At 47.3% G+C, this 15,855-nt stretch overlaps 3 non-coding genes across 3 annotated transcripts; all 3 read left to right on the top strand.

Moving 5' to 3' along the window:
* The first annotated feature begins 2,185 nt into the window (after nt 1-2,185).
* On the top strand, nt 2,186-2,256 carry Trnag-gcc. The gene has a single exon. It is a non-coding gene; the product is annotated as a tRNA-Gly (tRNA).
* Nucleotides 2,257-4,280: 2,024 nt separating this feature from the next.
* Nucleotides 4,281-4,351, top strand: Trnag-gcc. Its single transcript has one exon. It is a non-coding gene; the product is annotated as a tRNA-Gly (tRNA).
* Nucleotides 4,352-5,610: 1,259 nt separating this feature from the next.
* On the top strand, nt 5,611-5,681 carry Trnag-gcc. The gene has a single exon. It is a non-coding gene; the product is annotated as a tRNA-Gly (tRNA).
* Nucleotides 5,682-15,855: the final 10,174 nt, after the last annotated feature.

The raw sequence follows: 15,855 nt of genomic DNA, 5'->3' as shown, positions 1-15,855 counted from the left end.
AACATCTCAAAGGGCACTAATGAGTCCAGAGTTTTTACCTGGAGCTAACGGACGCACGCCTCACAATAGTTATAGCTCAAGGTTGCAGAAGCGGCAGGTCCAGAAAACTGTGGGGGCAAACTTTTTCGGAGTGAGAGTTGTGAACTCTTGGAACAACCTGCTAGAGAGTGTTGTGACGGCACCGAGTGTGAGCTCTTTCAAGTCTTAAGACTAGACTTGACCAACACTGGCGCAGATACAGATACTGTACATTCAGGAGTCAGTGCATGCCCAGTACTTGCCAACAGGTAGTAGGTAGCAGGCAGCTACCAAACAGGGAGGTACTACCGCCTGGGAAGATATTGGAAGCATAATGTGTTGTCTAAGGTAGACCCTGCGCCATATGGCATCACGAAAATTGTGACCAAGTCCCAGGTTGCTCATCTGACTTTCTGCTCATTTACACACAATTGCAGGGTCTCAATTGTTGTTTCTTCATTTGGACAACACAACATACATAATGTATATCGTTTCTCATTGTTGATTTATTTTTCATTTTTTATTAATTTATGGTTATTATTTTTAGTATATTTTTATTTTTAGTACAGGTATTTTATTATTTTATTAAGTATTATTATAATAATAATAATAGTTAATATTATTATTATTATCATTATCATATTTTCGCCCCCCAGGCCCTGATGTGGGTCAGTGATCTGTGCCCGGGTGGGCAAATCCCCGTAAAAAAGAAAAAAGAAAAAAAGACGTGAGTGATCGTCCAAGCGGCTAACGAGCCAATCAGTGGTGAAGAGGGGTAAAAGTTAGGTAATAATGGTAGAGTTATGTGCGTTACCGCTGTACCACCAACAGGTACAGTGATGCCTTGCCGTGTGCAGTTCTCAAAATTTCGGACGATTCAGGAAATGGGCAGCACTACTTGAGAATTAAGGAGAGAGATACGCACACACACGGATGTACGATTTCAGGATTTATTCAACTTTCATCCGTATCCTAATAAAATCTATTAACCCAGTCTGACCTTCACTTCTCCATTCCGATAAAGCTATAACACGGTTGTGTAATTGGGTTTTTAACATTTCTAAAAGGCGCAGGTATCGATAACGTGCCAAACAAAGCCAACTGGTGAACTGAGCCCACACAAAAAATCCTAACAACCGCTTCCATCGCATAGGATAGAGGTTACATGAGACTGTCGAATTGCCAGCTTTTCCCTCAAAATAGATTCATAGAAGACATTGAAGGTTATACTACAGTAAACTCTACAATGCGCTCTCTCGCTTTTTATATTAACATATTTATATCACTTGTACAGTTTGGGATGACTCACATAAAGAAATTATCAGTGGAGTACGCAGACTTCCTCAGTTTCATTAATTGACTTTTCAACCGAAGGTGAATAAGAGGAAGGGAGATAGTGGATTGAATTTGAATTGAATTGAAACAGTTTATTTGGCCAGAAAAACACAGATACAGAGTGGATAATAATAATATTATCCTGGCTGAACCAGTTGAGAACCAGAGCTTGTAGTGGATTTCTCCCCTACAAACGCTGTTTGTCGCTGCGTAGCCGACCCCACGAATTTCCCAGTGTATGCCTCGTGGTCTGGGTCAACCAGCGCCGCCATACATCGCGGAGGTCAACTACTAAGCCACGCCTACCCCCCGCTATTTAAGACCTGACCTCGTGGTGATCGCTCTCTTTCTACCTACACCAACCAGCAAGCAACACCTCCTCCTCCTCCGCCGCTGCCTGGCGGCCCTCGCTCCCGCTGGCGAGCATGGCGACCCACAAGCTGTCCTCCTCTGAGCACCCTCACCAACCAGCCCTCTCTACATCACGCTTGTAATCATGCTGCCTTCCCAGCACCAAGCTGCATTGTACATCCAATACAACATGTATACAGAGAGCACATTGTGAGTTTCCTATCTCCAACCATCCTGAGTGTGAACACAAACCCATACCTCCACAAGCTCTCCTGTAGGCATCTGATATATACTGTACATTAGGACAGAAACAAAAGAACACAGACTCGCACCCACGCCTTCTATATCTACAGTTCTGTGCTATTACTCTAGAATACACCAATACCGCAATAAAGGTATATGTAGCTACATACACTCAACCAAAGAAATATAATTACATATAACAAATTCCAAATATACACAACGTGAAGACTAGAGGCAAGCATCGGTGGTTCAGTGGTAGAATTCTCGCCTGCCACGCGGGAGGCCCGGGTTCGATTCCCGGCCGATGCACATTTTACCGTGGACAAACTCAAGATCACCAGAATCCTCAAGTCAGGGACGTACTTATACCAACGACGTTACTTGGGTTATGGTGACGGAGGAAGACGGGAGGGTGCAGTGGTCGAGGTAAGGGGTACCTGAGATATGCTAGTCACTGTTAGTTGATTGAGAATTGTCTAAAAGTGAGTCACCCGATTGGTGCCTGCACGCCAGCACCTCAGGTACCAGCCTACACTACAGCTAATACAACAGACGAGAAAGGAATGATTTAATATAAGTTTATAAGCACCTCAGAGGATATTACTCAGTCGAGTGTTTATGCCTAGAGCTAACGGATGCCCCACGAGAGGTCACAGCCTCAGGTTAAAGAAGCCACAAGTAGAGAAAAATATCATACTTGACCAACACTGGGACAGGTTCAGGTACATTCTAGAGCCAGTGTATACTTAGTAGTAGGTAGTAAGCAGCTACCAAACAGGAAGGTACTACCGCCTAGGAAAATATTGGAAGCCTATTGTGTTGTCTAATGGTAGACCCTGCTGCCATATGGCATCACGAAAATTGTGACCAAGTTCCAGGTTGCTGATCTGACTTCTGCCTCATTTACACACACTTGCAGGGTCTCAATTGTTTCTCTTACTAATGACAACACAATATACTGTACGTATATTGTTTCTCACTTTAGATTTTTTTCGTTTTTGCATTTCTTTATGGTTCTTAATTATTATTATTATTATTATTATTATTATTATTATTATTATTATTATTATTATAATTATTATTATTACATTTTCGCCCCCAGGCCCCGATGTGGGTCAGTGACCTGTGCCTGGGTGGGCTAATCCCCGTATAAAAAAGCAATGTGTCTGACTGTCTAGAGCAGTACAGTAGTTCCCAAACTTTTCAACTTCACGGACCAGCGGAGAGTGAAAAATATTCTGCGGATCGGTAATTGCAGATATTTTATATTTACAATATACTTAGTTCATATGCAGTAGACCCTCGGTATTTCGTGAGATTGGGACCGATAATTACTGGGAAATATCGTTATTGAGATACACCATTCTACAGTGTGAAACACGGGGTACAGGAACAGACAAAAAACTACACCAAAAATGCCTTCAAGACGTTTATTTCCGTAAATATTGGCAGCAGCTCAGCAGTGAGGATCCACTGTGCTTGCAGTATTTTCTTATCTTCTAATAATATTTACGAGGCATCATAGATGAATAGTTTAAAAAATAGTAATATATTAGATGAAGCGGAAAGGAACGCAAGACATTCTACCCCCGTGACCGTCGGACTAAATTCAATAAATCGTCAATCGTCATTCGCCAGGCCACCAAGGACTCGAGTCAGCTGACAGTTGCCACGGATAAATATTAGTTAAAATTTACTAATGAACTGAACACACTATTATTATTAATGATCACAACATTTAATAAAATTATTTTTGGGAGCCACGGCCCAAGAGGATAAAGAATGACGGAGGGCAAGATAGAGGTACTGGGGTGGTGATGGTGATGGAGGTGGTGAGAACGAAGGGTTTCGTGGTGGAGGGAAGGGGAGGTGAGGAGTGTATAAAGAGAGGAGGAGGGGGAGGAGGAGGTGAAGAGTTTATGGAGGGAGGGGGAGATGAAAGAGGAAGGCGATGAGGGGAGGTGGGTGTAGATAGGAGAAAGAGGGAGTGGGTGGAAGTGAGGGGAATTATGGAGAATAAGTGTGTGTGTGTGTGTGTGTGTTTGTGTGTGTGTGTGTGTGTTAAGTAAATTATCCACACATTCCCTCCCCCTATATAACATTGATATAATCTATATAAATCTATCACCAACAACCATATATCTCTGACTATATTTACCTGCTATAAATCCACAACCCAACAAACAGACAACAGGAGCTGAGTGTGTTATTATTATTCCACATTGTTATGAGTGCGTTGTGAATGGAAATTTGCTAATGTATGTTTGTTTTCTATAAATTAGGATGATATTTTTTTTGTATTAGTTTATAGTAATATGAAGAGAAGGAAAGAAGCATCGGTGGTTCAGTGGTAGAATTCTCGCCTGCCACGCGGGAGGCCCGGGTTCGATTCCCGGCCGATGCACATTTTACCGTGAACAAACTCAAGATCACCAGAATCCTCAAGTCAGGGACGTACTTATACCAACGACGTTACTTGGGTTATGGTGACGGATGAAGACGGGAGGGTGCAGTGGTCGAGGTAAGGGGTCCCTGAGATATGCTAGTCACTGTTAGTTGATTGAGAATGTCTAAAAGTGAGTCACCCGATTGGTGCCTGCACGCCAGCTCCTCAGGTACCAACCTACACTTTTTTCTTTTTTTTTAACGTGGCCTCGAGCCTACCCCAATAGCCACACCTTCGCCACCATTTAATTACCTTAATATTAAATATCCTAATACATAAGAAACTATCCTATCTGTGTTAAATTAGTTGAGCCGCAGATCTATGCGGCATTCAGTGACAGTAGCCTCATAGTCAATATCTGCAGCAGTTGTCGGAGTAGGGGCAGAAGGTCATACAGCTAATACAACAGACGAGAAAGGAATGATTTAATATAAGTTTATAAGCACCTCAGAGGACATTACTCAGTCGAGTGTTTATGCCTAGAGCTAACGGATGCCCCACGAGAGGTCACAGCCTCAGGTTAAAGAAGCCACAAGTAGATAAAATTATCATACTTAACCAACACTGGGACAGGTTCAGGTACATTCTAGAGCCAGTGTATACTTAGTAGTAGGTAGTAAGCAGCTACCAAACAGGAAGGTGCTACCGCCTGGGAAAATATTGGAAGCCTATTGTGTTGTCTAATGGTAGACCCTGCTGCCATATGGCATCACGAAAATTGTGACCAAGTTCTAGGTTGCTGATCTGACTTCTGCCTCATTTACACACAATTGCAGGGTCTCAATTGTTTCTCTTACTATTGACAACACAATATACGTATATTGTTTCTCACTTGTAATTTTTTTTCGTTTTTGCATTTCTTTATTATTATCATTATTATTATTATTATTATTACTATTATACTTTCGCCCCCCAGGTCCCGATGTGGGTCAGTGACCTGTGCCCGGGTGGGCTAATCCCCGTATAAAAAAGCAATGTATCTGACTGTCTGGAGCAGTACAGTAGTTTCCAAACTTTTCAACTTCACGGACCAGCGGAGAGTGCTATAAATCTACAACCCAACAAACAGACAACAGGAGCTCAGTGTGATATTATTATTTCACATTGTTGTGAGTGCGTTGTGTATGGAAATTGGCTGATGTTTGGTTGTTGTCTATAAATTAGGATTATATTTTTTTTTTATTAGTTTACAGTAATATGAATTGAAGCAAGAAGCAGCATCGGTGGTTCAGTGGTAGAATTCTCGCCTGCCACGCGGGAGGCCCGGGTTCGATTCCCGGCCGATGCACATTTTACCGTGGAATACTCAAGATCGCCAGAATCTTTATGTCAGGGGCGACCTTGTACCAACGACGTTACTTGGGGTTAAGGTTAAGGAGGAAGAGGAGAGGGTTCAATGGTCGAGGGAATTTAATTTTGCCGCTTACAGCGGATAGATTATTGTGCACCCCATACTCATCTTGTGAGCGGTAGCGCAAAAGGATTACGGAGTATGGTTTACAGAGGGTCAGAAAACCTAACCCCCGTGGTCAGGATATTATGGCATTAAATGTTACACAGTATTCCAAATAAATTCTTTGTTTAGTTCTATACATAAAGGGTAACTTAATCGCAACTGCGTGAGTACAGGCGTGTGAGGCAGTATGTCTGGCCCCACACCTTGTTATTCACATTTGCACAAGAGGTATTCAAGCACATTGTGTGTTTGGTTCTATACATGGGAACTGATATAGCTACTAAGTGCAAGAAGGTTGATACAATCTTAATATGTCAGCTATCTTGCCATTAGAGATGAAGTTTTTGTGCCATTTTACACAATGTGTGCTTGGACCTATCCCGAAAAGGTTCTATCTTCACACAGTCGAGGACGTAGTGTTCAAATGTGTAGCCACATATTTGACCACACACTTTACATTTAGTCTTATTCACATCAGCTTGAGGAACATACTGCCAGAGGTACTTATATCCTAACCTTAGTCTAGCGGTTACAACATCTTGTAAACTAGTGATCTTGTTTCTTGCTCCATATACATGTTTCATTTGATACATCTCATTATGGTAAACTATGGATCTGTCATGTTGAGGCCGATGTGAGAGGGGATCCACTACAGTTGATCTTGACACCCCGGTCAACAAGGTACGCATATTTGTGTCTGGCTTCTGAGACAACATGACAACTTGAGTCGAGGGTGTCAAGTGCAAGTAGAGAGGATAGAGAGTCAGTGATGATGAGACTGTTAGTGACAGTGGTTTCAATGAATTTGATAGCTGTGAGTATGGTAACTAATTCAATTGTATTTCCGTTAGGTTGAGTCACAACGATAGCACTTCCAGCCCTCCCACAGGCGTTGTTAAGAGATCCATCAATGTAGATGGTCTGTGTGATATTATCATTAGTCTGTAGGGTGTGTATGTGTTAAGAGCTTTCACTTTGGCAGTGTGTTGGAGATAAATACTTTGTGTAATTAATTTTTTCGGCGGATATGCCGGTATTGTGATAACGAAGGGAACTGTCCGCCAGGGTGGAAGGAAGTGCTGTTGTCTCATCTGTGTACAGGTGGTCTAGTCCAAACATATTCGTATGTGTAACTGTAGTTTGGATCCATTTAGACTCAGTAGTCCCATGGTTCATACATTCTAGCAATTTTACGGAAACAATGTTATCAGGATCACCACGCAGAAGCCTCAGGGCTATCATGAGGTTGACTTCAATTATTCTATCTTTAACACTGGGTATACCTAGTTCTTTCCTCATATTAAGTACTTTAGTGCTCATGGGACATCCTAGGATAATTCTGAGGGCTTTAATTTGCATTTTGTCGAGCTTGTCAACGCCTTTCCCGTCACGAAGGACCAGGGCTGGTGCGTGTTATTCTATCAGAGATATTATATAGCCGAGGTACATTGTCTTAACAATTCTAATATTAGCACCATAGTGCGGGCTGTACCCCGCTACACTTCTAAGAGGTCTCAGTCTGTCAGTACATTGGCGGGTTAGCTGTTGTATGGCAGGTAGGGTACAAGGGACGGAAACACCAAGATATTTAAAAGAAGAAACATAGTCAATAGTGTTGTTACCTATCTTGAACTTGGCAGGGCCGCGTTTGCGGTTACCAGCTTGTTTGTTGAACACCTTAGTTTTCTCAGTGAAGATAATAAGACCGAGGTTCTCACAGGCTGCGTATACATGGTTCAGGGTGGTTTGCATTTCACGATGAGTTTTAGTATGTATAAGAATATCATCAGCATAGCTGATTGAGATATTGCTGGGGTTGTCTGGTATTAAATTTAATAATGCATTCATAAGAACATGGAACAAAGTGGGGCTAAGTACTCCACCTTGAGGGGTACCAAGTTGCAAATGTTTACCTTTCACTTTTGTAACTGTGAAACAGTGCAGCAGGAGTGATTTAATATAAGTTTATAAGCACCTCAGAGGATATTACTCAGTCGAATGTTTATGTCTAAAGCTAGCAGTTGCTCCACAAGAGGTCACAGCCTCAGGTTATAGAAGCCACAAGTAGAGAAAATTATCATACTTGACCAACACTGGGACAGGTTCAGGTAGGTTCAGGTACATTCTAGAGCTGTGGTTCTCAACCTTTTTCACTCCATTCCCCCCTTGAGGAATTTTCAACATCCTCGTGGCCTCCTTCATTTTTCTCCCAGAACAGACAAACAGACAAGTGATAAAGACTAAAGAATGATAAAGAAGGACAGATAAATAGGACAAGAGTTAGAATGGCAAACACACACACACACACATTCACATACATAACACGCCCATGCACTCACACATAAAGCACACATACAGTCATACACAAACATGCACACAGGTAAACATTCACACTCAAGCTAGCAAGCTGAAGTGTACTTCCTGTAAGCAAGAACACGCCTCCTTTGACAAGCACTGCCCAACTTGGAAGAATGAGAAGAATAGTGAGTCATACCAATTTAGCACTAAAAATGGTAGGATTATATAAGTAAAGAATGAGTATGAACAACAATGGCACCAATAAATAAGGAAATAATTAATAAAGGAAGTGTACAAATATTTCACCCACGTAAAGCAGCGACCACATGAATTATGAAACAAAATAAGTAACACCAATTACGGAGTAGATTATGTTCGAGTCAAGCTCAAACACAATATATGGTGGTATCCCAGGCCAGACAGAGATCGTTCGGTCCTATCACCACTTGCAAAGGGATGACACGGACACGTACTGAACAAGTCAGTTCAGCAGCTCGGTTCAGCGCCTGTCACACATAATCCGTAAAAAATAAAACAAAAATAGCACCAGAGTCTGTAAATATTAAAATTGTATTGTCGTTACGATTAAACAAAATGACAAAAAAAATAATGAAAATTCTCTTCTGCCAAGTCAAAATAAGTAATACAAGTTTTGTTTAATTCAGATTCACAACATTATTTGGAAACGTACAATTTATAACAGCTCGCCGTGACTCCTCTAAATTCTTGCTGTGGCTACCTTGGGGGCTATGGCCCCCAGGTTGAGAACCACTGTTCTAGAGCCAGTGTATACTCAGTACTTACCACAAATGTGCCTGACCATCTAGAGCAGTACAGTAGTTCCGAAACTTTTCAACTTCACGGACCAAAGGAGAGTGAACAAAATTCTGTGGATCGGTAATTGTAGATATTTTATATTTACAATATACTTAGTTCATGTACAGTTGACCCTCGGTAATTCGTGAGATTGGGACCGATAATTACTGGGAAATATCTTTTTTGAGATACACCATTCTAGTGTGGAAGATGGGGGTACGGGAACTGACACAAAAAATACACACAAAATGCCTTCAAACGTTTATTTCCGCAAATATTGGCAGCAGCTCAGCAGTGAGGATCCACTATGCGTACAGTATATTCTTCTATTTTAATAATCTTTACGCTACATCGTAGACGAATAGTTTGAAAAATAGTAATATATTAGATAAAGCGGAAAGGAACACAAGACATTCTACCCCCCGTGACCGTCGGACTAAATTCAATAAATTGTCAATCGTCATCCGCCAGGCCACCCGGGACTCGAGTCAGCTGACAGTTGCCACAGATTAAATAAATTAAACTTTACTAATAAGGATGGAGGGAAAGATGGGGGAAGGCGTCTATGCTGGGGTGGTGATGATGGAGAGGACGGATGGTATCGCGGTGGAGGGAGATGGAGGTAAATAGTGTATGTAGGGAGGGGGAGGTGAAGAGTGTATGGAGGGAGGGGGAGATGAAGAGTGTATGGCGGAAGGGGGAGGTGAATAGTGTATGGAGGAGGGAGGCAGAGCATGAGGAGAGGTATGCATGGGAGGGAGGGGAGTGTGAAGAGTGCATGGAGGAAGGGGGAGGTGAATAGTGTATGGAGGGAGGGGGAGGAAGAGTGTATGGAGAGGAGGGGGGGAGGTGAAGAGTGTATGGAGGCAGGGGAGGTGGAATAGTGTATGGAGGAGGGGAGGTGAATAGTGTATGGAGGGAGGGGAGGTGACGAGTGCATGGAGTGAGGGGAGGTGAAGAGTGTATGAGGAGTGGAGGTGAGGAGTGCATGTAGGAGGGAAGGTGAAGTGAGTATGGAGGGAGGGGGAGGTGAATAGTGTATAGAGGAGGGGGAGGTGAAGAGTGTATGGAGGGAGGGTGAGGTGAATAGGGCATGGAGGAGGGGAGGTGAATAGTGTATGAGGGAGGGGGAGGTGAAGAGTGTATGGAGGAGGGGGAGGTGAAGAGGTAAGGAGGAGGGGGGAGGTGAGGAGGTATGGAGGGGAGGGGGGAGGTGAATTGTGTATAGAGGGAGGGGGGTGGGAAGAGTGTATGGAGGGAGGGGGAGGAAGAGTGTGAGAAAGGGGGGGAGGTGAAGAGTATATGGAGGGGAGGGGGAGGAAGAGAGTATGGAGGAGGTGGGGAGGAATAGTGTAGGAGGGAAGGGGAGGTGAAGAGGTGTATGGAGGGAGGGGAGGTGAAGGTAAGGGAGGGGGGGAGGGAGGTGATGAGTGTATGGGAGGGAGGGGGAGGTGAAGAGAGTATGGAGGAGGGAGAGGAGGTGAGGGGGAGGTGAAGAGTGTATGGAGGGGAGGGGGAAGAGTGTAAGTGGAGGGAGGGGAGGTGAAGAGTGTAAGGGAGGGAGGGGGAGGAAGAGGAAGGGAGGGAGGAGGAGGTGTGAAGAGGGATGGAGGGAAGGTGAATAGTAGGGAGGATGAATAGTGTAAGTGCAGGGGAGGGGGAGGTGAAGAGAGGTGGAGGAGGGGGAGGTGAATAGGTGGCGAGGGAGGGGAGGTGAAGAGATTGTGGAGGTGAAGAGTATGGAGGAGGGGGAGGTGAAGAGTGTATGGGAGGAGGTGAGAAGTGCATGTAGGGGAGGGGGAAGAGTGTAAGTGGAGGGAGGGGGGAGGTAAGAGTGTATGGAGGGGGGAGAATAGGAAGGGAGGGAGGGGGGGTGAAGAGGTATGGAGGGGAGGAGGTGAAGAGTATGGAGGGAGGGGGGGAGGAAGAGAGAGGGAGGGAGGGGAGGTGAATACAAGGGAGGAGGGGAGGAAGAGTGTATGGAGGGGGGGAGGTGAAGAGAGTAGTGGAGGAGGGAGGTGAAGAAGGGAGGGAAGGGGAGGTGGAAGAGTGTATGGAGGAGGAGGGGTGAAGAGTGTGGAGGAGGGGGGGAGGGAGATTAGTAAGGAGGGGGAGGTATGGAGGGGGAGGGAAAGTAATAGTGTAAGTGGAGGGGGAGGGAGGAAGGTAAGGGAGGGGTGAGGTGAAGAGTGTAGTGGAGGGAGGAGGTGAAGAGTGTATAGGGGGAGGGGAGGAAGAGTGTATGAGGAGGGGGAGGTGAGAGTGTATGGAGGAGGGGAGGTGAAGTGTTAGGAGAGGAGGTGAAGAGGTATGGAGGAGGGGTGAAGAATGCTGGGAGGGGAGGGGAAGGTGAAGGGTGTATGGAGGGAGGGGGAAGTGTGAAGAGAGTATAGAGGGAGGGGCAGGGGAAGAGTGTATGGAGGGAGGGGAGAAGAGGTAAGGGAGGGAGGGGGGAGGTGGGAGATGGAGGAGGGGGAAGTGAAGAGAGTATAAAGGGGAGGGGAGGTGAAGAGGGAGGGGGGAGGGGGGAGGTGGAAGAGTGTAGGGAGGAAGGGGAGGTGAAGAGGTAGTGGAGGAGGGGGAGGTGAAGAGTGAGTGGAGGGAGGGGGAGGTGAAGGTGTATGGAGGAGGGGGAAGGAAGAGAGAGAAGGAGGGGGAGGTGAAGAGTGGTGGGGGAGGGGGAGGTGAAGAGGGTATGGAGGAAGGGGAGGAAGGGAGGGAGGGGGAGGTGAAGAGGTATGGAGGGGAGAGGGGAGGTGAAGAGTGGAGGAGGGGAAGGGAAGAGAGGGAGGGAGGGGAGGTGAAGAGGGGAGTGGAGGGAGGGGGAGGTGAAGGGGTGTAAGGGAGGGAGGGGAGGTGAAGGGTGTGGGAGGGAGGGGGGAAGTGAAGAGAGTATAGAGGGAGGGGGGGAGGTGAAGAGGTATGGAGGGGTGAGGGGAGGTGAAGAGTGTATGGAGGGAGGGGAAGTGAAGAGAGATGGAGGGAGGGGGTGAAGAGTGTATGGGGAGGAGGGGGTGATGTATGGAGGAGGAAGAGAGGAGGGGGAGGAAGAGGAAGTGGAGGGTGAGGGGAGGTGAAGGGTGAGTATAGGAGGAGGGGGAGGTGAAGGTAAGGGAGGGAGGGGGAGGTGAAGAGGTATGGAGGAGGGGAGGTGAAGAGTGTATGGAGGGAGGGAGGTGAAGAGGTATGGAGGGAAGGGGAGGGAAGAGGTGGGTGGAGGAGGGGAGGTAATGAGTGTATGGAGAGAGAGGAGGTGAAGAGTGTATGGAGGGAGGGGGAAGAAGAGGTAAAGGGAGGGGAGGGGGAAGGGAGAGACAGAGGGAGGAGAGGTGAAGGGTGGTGGAGGAGGGGAAGTGAAGAGTGTATGGAGGGAAGGGCGACTGAAGAGTGTAAGGGGGAAGGAGGGGAGAAGAGTGTAAGGGAGGGAGGGGAGGTGAAGGGTGGGTGGAGGGAGGGGAGAGGTAAGAGTGATGGGAGGGAGGGGAGGAAGGTATATGGAGGGAGGGGAGGGAAGAGTGTGGAGGAGGGGAGGTAACGGTGTATGGGGGGAAGGGGGTGGTGAAGAGTGTAGTGGAGGGAGGGGAGGTGAACAGTGTATGGAGGGGAGGGGGGGAGGTGAATATGCATGGAGGAGGGGAGGAACAGTGTATGGAGGGAGGGAGGTGAACAGTGTGGGGAGGAGGGGAGGTGAAGAGTGTGGGGATGAGGGGGAGGTGAAGAGTATGGAGGAGGGGGAGGTGAAGAGTGTATGGAGGGGAGGGGAGGTGAAGAGGGTGGAGGGGGTGAGGGTGCATGTAGGGGAGGGGAGGTGAAGAGATGGGAGGGGAGGGGGAGGTGAAGAATGGAGGGGAGGGGAGGTGAAGAGAGGAGGGAGGAGGAGGTGAAGAGTGTATGGAGGGGAGGGGGAGGTGAAGAGTGTAAGGGAGGGAAGGGGAGGTGAAGAGAGTATGGAGGGAGGGGTAGGTGAAGAGTGTAGGAGGGAGGGGGGAGGTGAAGAGTGTAGGAAGGGAGGGGAGGGAAGAGGAGGGAGGGAGGGGATGGTGAAGAGTGGTGGAGGGGTGGGAGGTATGTGGGTGGAGGGGAGGGAGGAATAGTGTATGGAGGGAGGGGAGGTGAAGAGGGGAGTAGAGGGGAGGGGGGGAGGTGATGGAGGTATGGAGGAGGAGGTGATGAGTGTATGGAGGAGGGGAGGTGAAGGTATGGAGGGGAGGGGGAGGTGAAGAGTGTGTGGAGGGAGGGGGAGGTGAATAGTGTATGGAGGGAGGGGAGTTGATGAGTGTATGGGAGGGAGGGGAAGGAAGAGTGTAGGGAGGAGGGGGGTGAAGAGTGTGATGGAGGGGAGGTGAGGTATGAGTGTATGGAGGGAGGGGAGGTGAAGTGTGTAAGGGAGGGGAGGGGAGGTGAAGAGGTGGAGGGGAGGGGGTGGGTAAAGAGTGCATGGAGGGGAGGGGAGGTGAAGAGGTAAGGGAGGGAGGTGGAGGTAGTGAGGAAGGGAGGGAGGGGAGGTGAAGAGTGTGGGTGGAGGGAGGGGAGGGAAGAGTATGGAGGGAGGGGGTAGGTGAAGAGTGTATGGGGGGAGGGTAGGTGAATAGTGCATGGAGGGAGGGGGAGGTGAAGAGTGTGGAGGAGGGGGAGGTGAAGAGAATGTATTAGCCTCGTCTAATAGACAGTAGTACTTATATAAATGGTTTTTTATATTAGGTTTATATAACTACATCACCCACGGTAATTTTCCATGAGCAGTGAGCCATCACGCACTGATCATGTAATAGATGTTCACGGGAAGTTGCGTCTCTCGACGCTAGAGTCCGCAATTAAGTAAACAGGCTCGCCCCAGTATTCACTCACCTCTCAAACCGGATGAACGTCCCAACGCAAAGCTATTATTTATAAGCTCCATTCATCATGAAAGCTCACAGCTCATAGTGTTAATTATGGTGATATCCTAGTTAAATGTGCATGCAGTTAATTTGATTAATAAATGGAGAAAAGACCTTTTGGGTTACAAACTTAACCCTTAAACATTTTGTAAATGTGACTGAAGTTACCTGCCATCAGTAAGTGTTAGGTTACCGGAAGCAGTTCCGTAAATGTGGCAGCTCGAAGAAAAGTATCCATAAAAAAGCCAGTGTTTTTATACCCAAACTGAAAGTTTTTAATTGTGACATTCTTCATTGTTCCACGTGGATATATACCGTAGTGAGAGACGTTATATATTGACTGGAACACTTATTTGTCGTCCCAGATTGACGTAAGAAATTTTACATATAATCATAATACGTGATGTAATACAATTAGTCACTTTATTTGTGGTAACACTGTCGTTCCAATGCGGCAACCCCCCACCATAACTCAGTCTCCAAGACGTGACACAGCTTGTTGCGGCTACCTAAGCAGGCAACCGGCAGTCAACAAATTTTTCCGGCCAACCGTGAAGAACCCCAGCACCAAGACGCAACCCCCTAGATTAGCCATCACCCAGTCACCAACCCAAGGTTGTTATGACTAGGTCAGCGCTCTTGGTAAGATTAGATTTTTTTTTTTAAATTGCCCACGAGGGCCCATCGGGGAAGCATGCGGAATTCATGTTTGCCTTCATGACTCATGCATTAAGGGCGTAAAAGCATGAAGGGTCATGGGTTTTGTCAGCAAGTTACATAAAGTGACAGAGTGATGAATGTGGGGGAAAAATTCCCAGTACAATTTATCTGTTTATGACAAAGTGTGGCAGGTCCCTAATAATGTCAAGTGCCAGGCCTGTCACTAGGGGGAGGGATATCTGGTAATGGAGGGAAGAGGTGTTGGTAACGGCTGGGGACCTGTAGGAGGAGGTCATAGGGCAAGTGAGGATGTAGTGAGAGAGGGTGTGAGAGTCGGTTGACCACAAAGTTTACAAACAGTGCGGCCAGGCTCAGGGTTGCCAATATACTAGGCGTGGTGACGTACAGTGGGGGTGAAGGTGATATGGTGTGGTGGGACAGGTACAGTTGGGGTGGAGGGAGGCACATAGGCATTGACAATATTGAGGGACATACCTTTTAGTGTGATTGTGATGGCGTGTGCGTCGACATACCGGTGGGGTACGGGTAGCCGGGGGCGGTGTCCTCAGGTCCAATAGGTTGCCCTGGTGGAGACAGCACAGACACAGTAGCTGGCGCGGCTTGCGGTGGGTGGAGGACAGGTTGAGGCACCAAGTGTCGTGAAGATGAGGCCGGACTTTGCTCGAGGGCAGCAGGACACACCAGGGCAGGCCAGGTAGGCGCTACACCAGTAGTGAAGGCCGCCGGCGGTGGAGTAGGCCGTGAGCAGGGGGGGCTCACAGGGGGACCACCAGCTTGTGTCAAACCAGAAGAGAGGAGTGACTGGGTGGCAACAGAGGGCAAGAGTAGGTTGGAGATGGTGGTACAGAGTGTAGAGAAGAGTCTTTCAATACGGTTGGTAAATTCTTGGAAGAGGGATATGATCTGTGTCATGTCACTGGAGGGGGGTTGTGGGGGGACACCGGTGGGAGTACAAGGCCTGACAGCGTCAGAGTAGAAATGGGGAGGAGGCCCAGTAGTAGTTGAGTTAGGAAACGGCCGGGACTGCTGTGTTGCAGCCAGGTGAGGCCAGGCAGGGGCAGGTGTTGTTGAAGAAGGCGATGCAGGAGACTGTGGGGGGCGTTGTGGTAGACGCGACCTTCGGGAAGGCTTTTCCTCTGAGACAGACGGGCGATTGGGGCATTGCCGTGAGTCAGCATTGTGCCGGCCGCCGCAGTTACAATACCTGGGATCAACTACATAGCCCACACCACCCCTATTAAGGTGTTTTTTTTATTTTCTGGGCACAGGCAGCGGAGTTATGGTTACATGAACAGAAGCGACATCTGGAACGATCACGTCGGCAGCAGGCA

Source organism: Homarus americanus, unplaced genomic scaffold, assembly GCF_018991925.1.
Source record: "Homarus americanus isolate GMGI-L3 unplaced genomic scaffold, GMGI_Hamer_2.0 scaffold28, whole genome shotgun sequence".
NCBI lineage: Eukaryota > Metazoa > Arthropoda > Malacostraca > Decapoda > Nephropidae > Homarus > Homarus americanus.
Note: the sequence above shows the minus strand (reverse complement) of the source record. Positions and strands in the feature narration are given on the sequence as shown.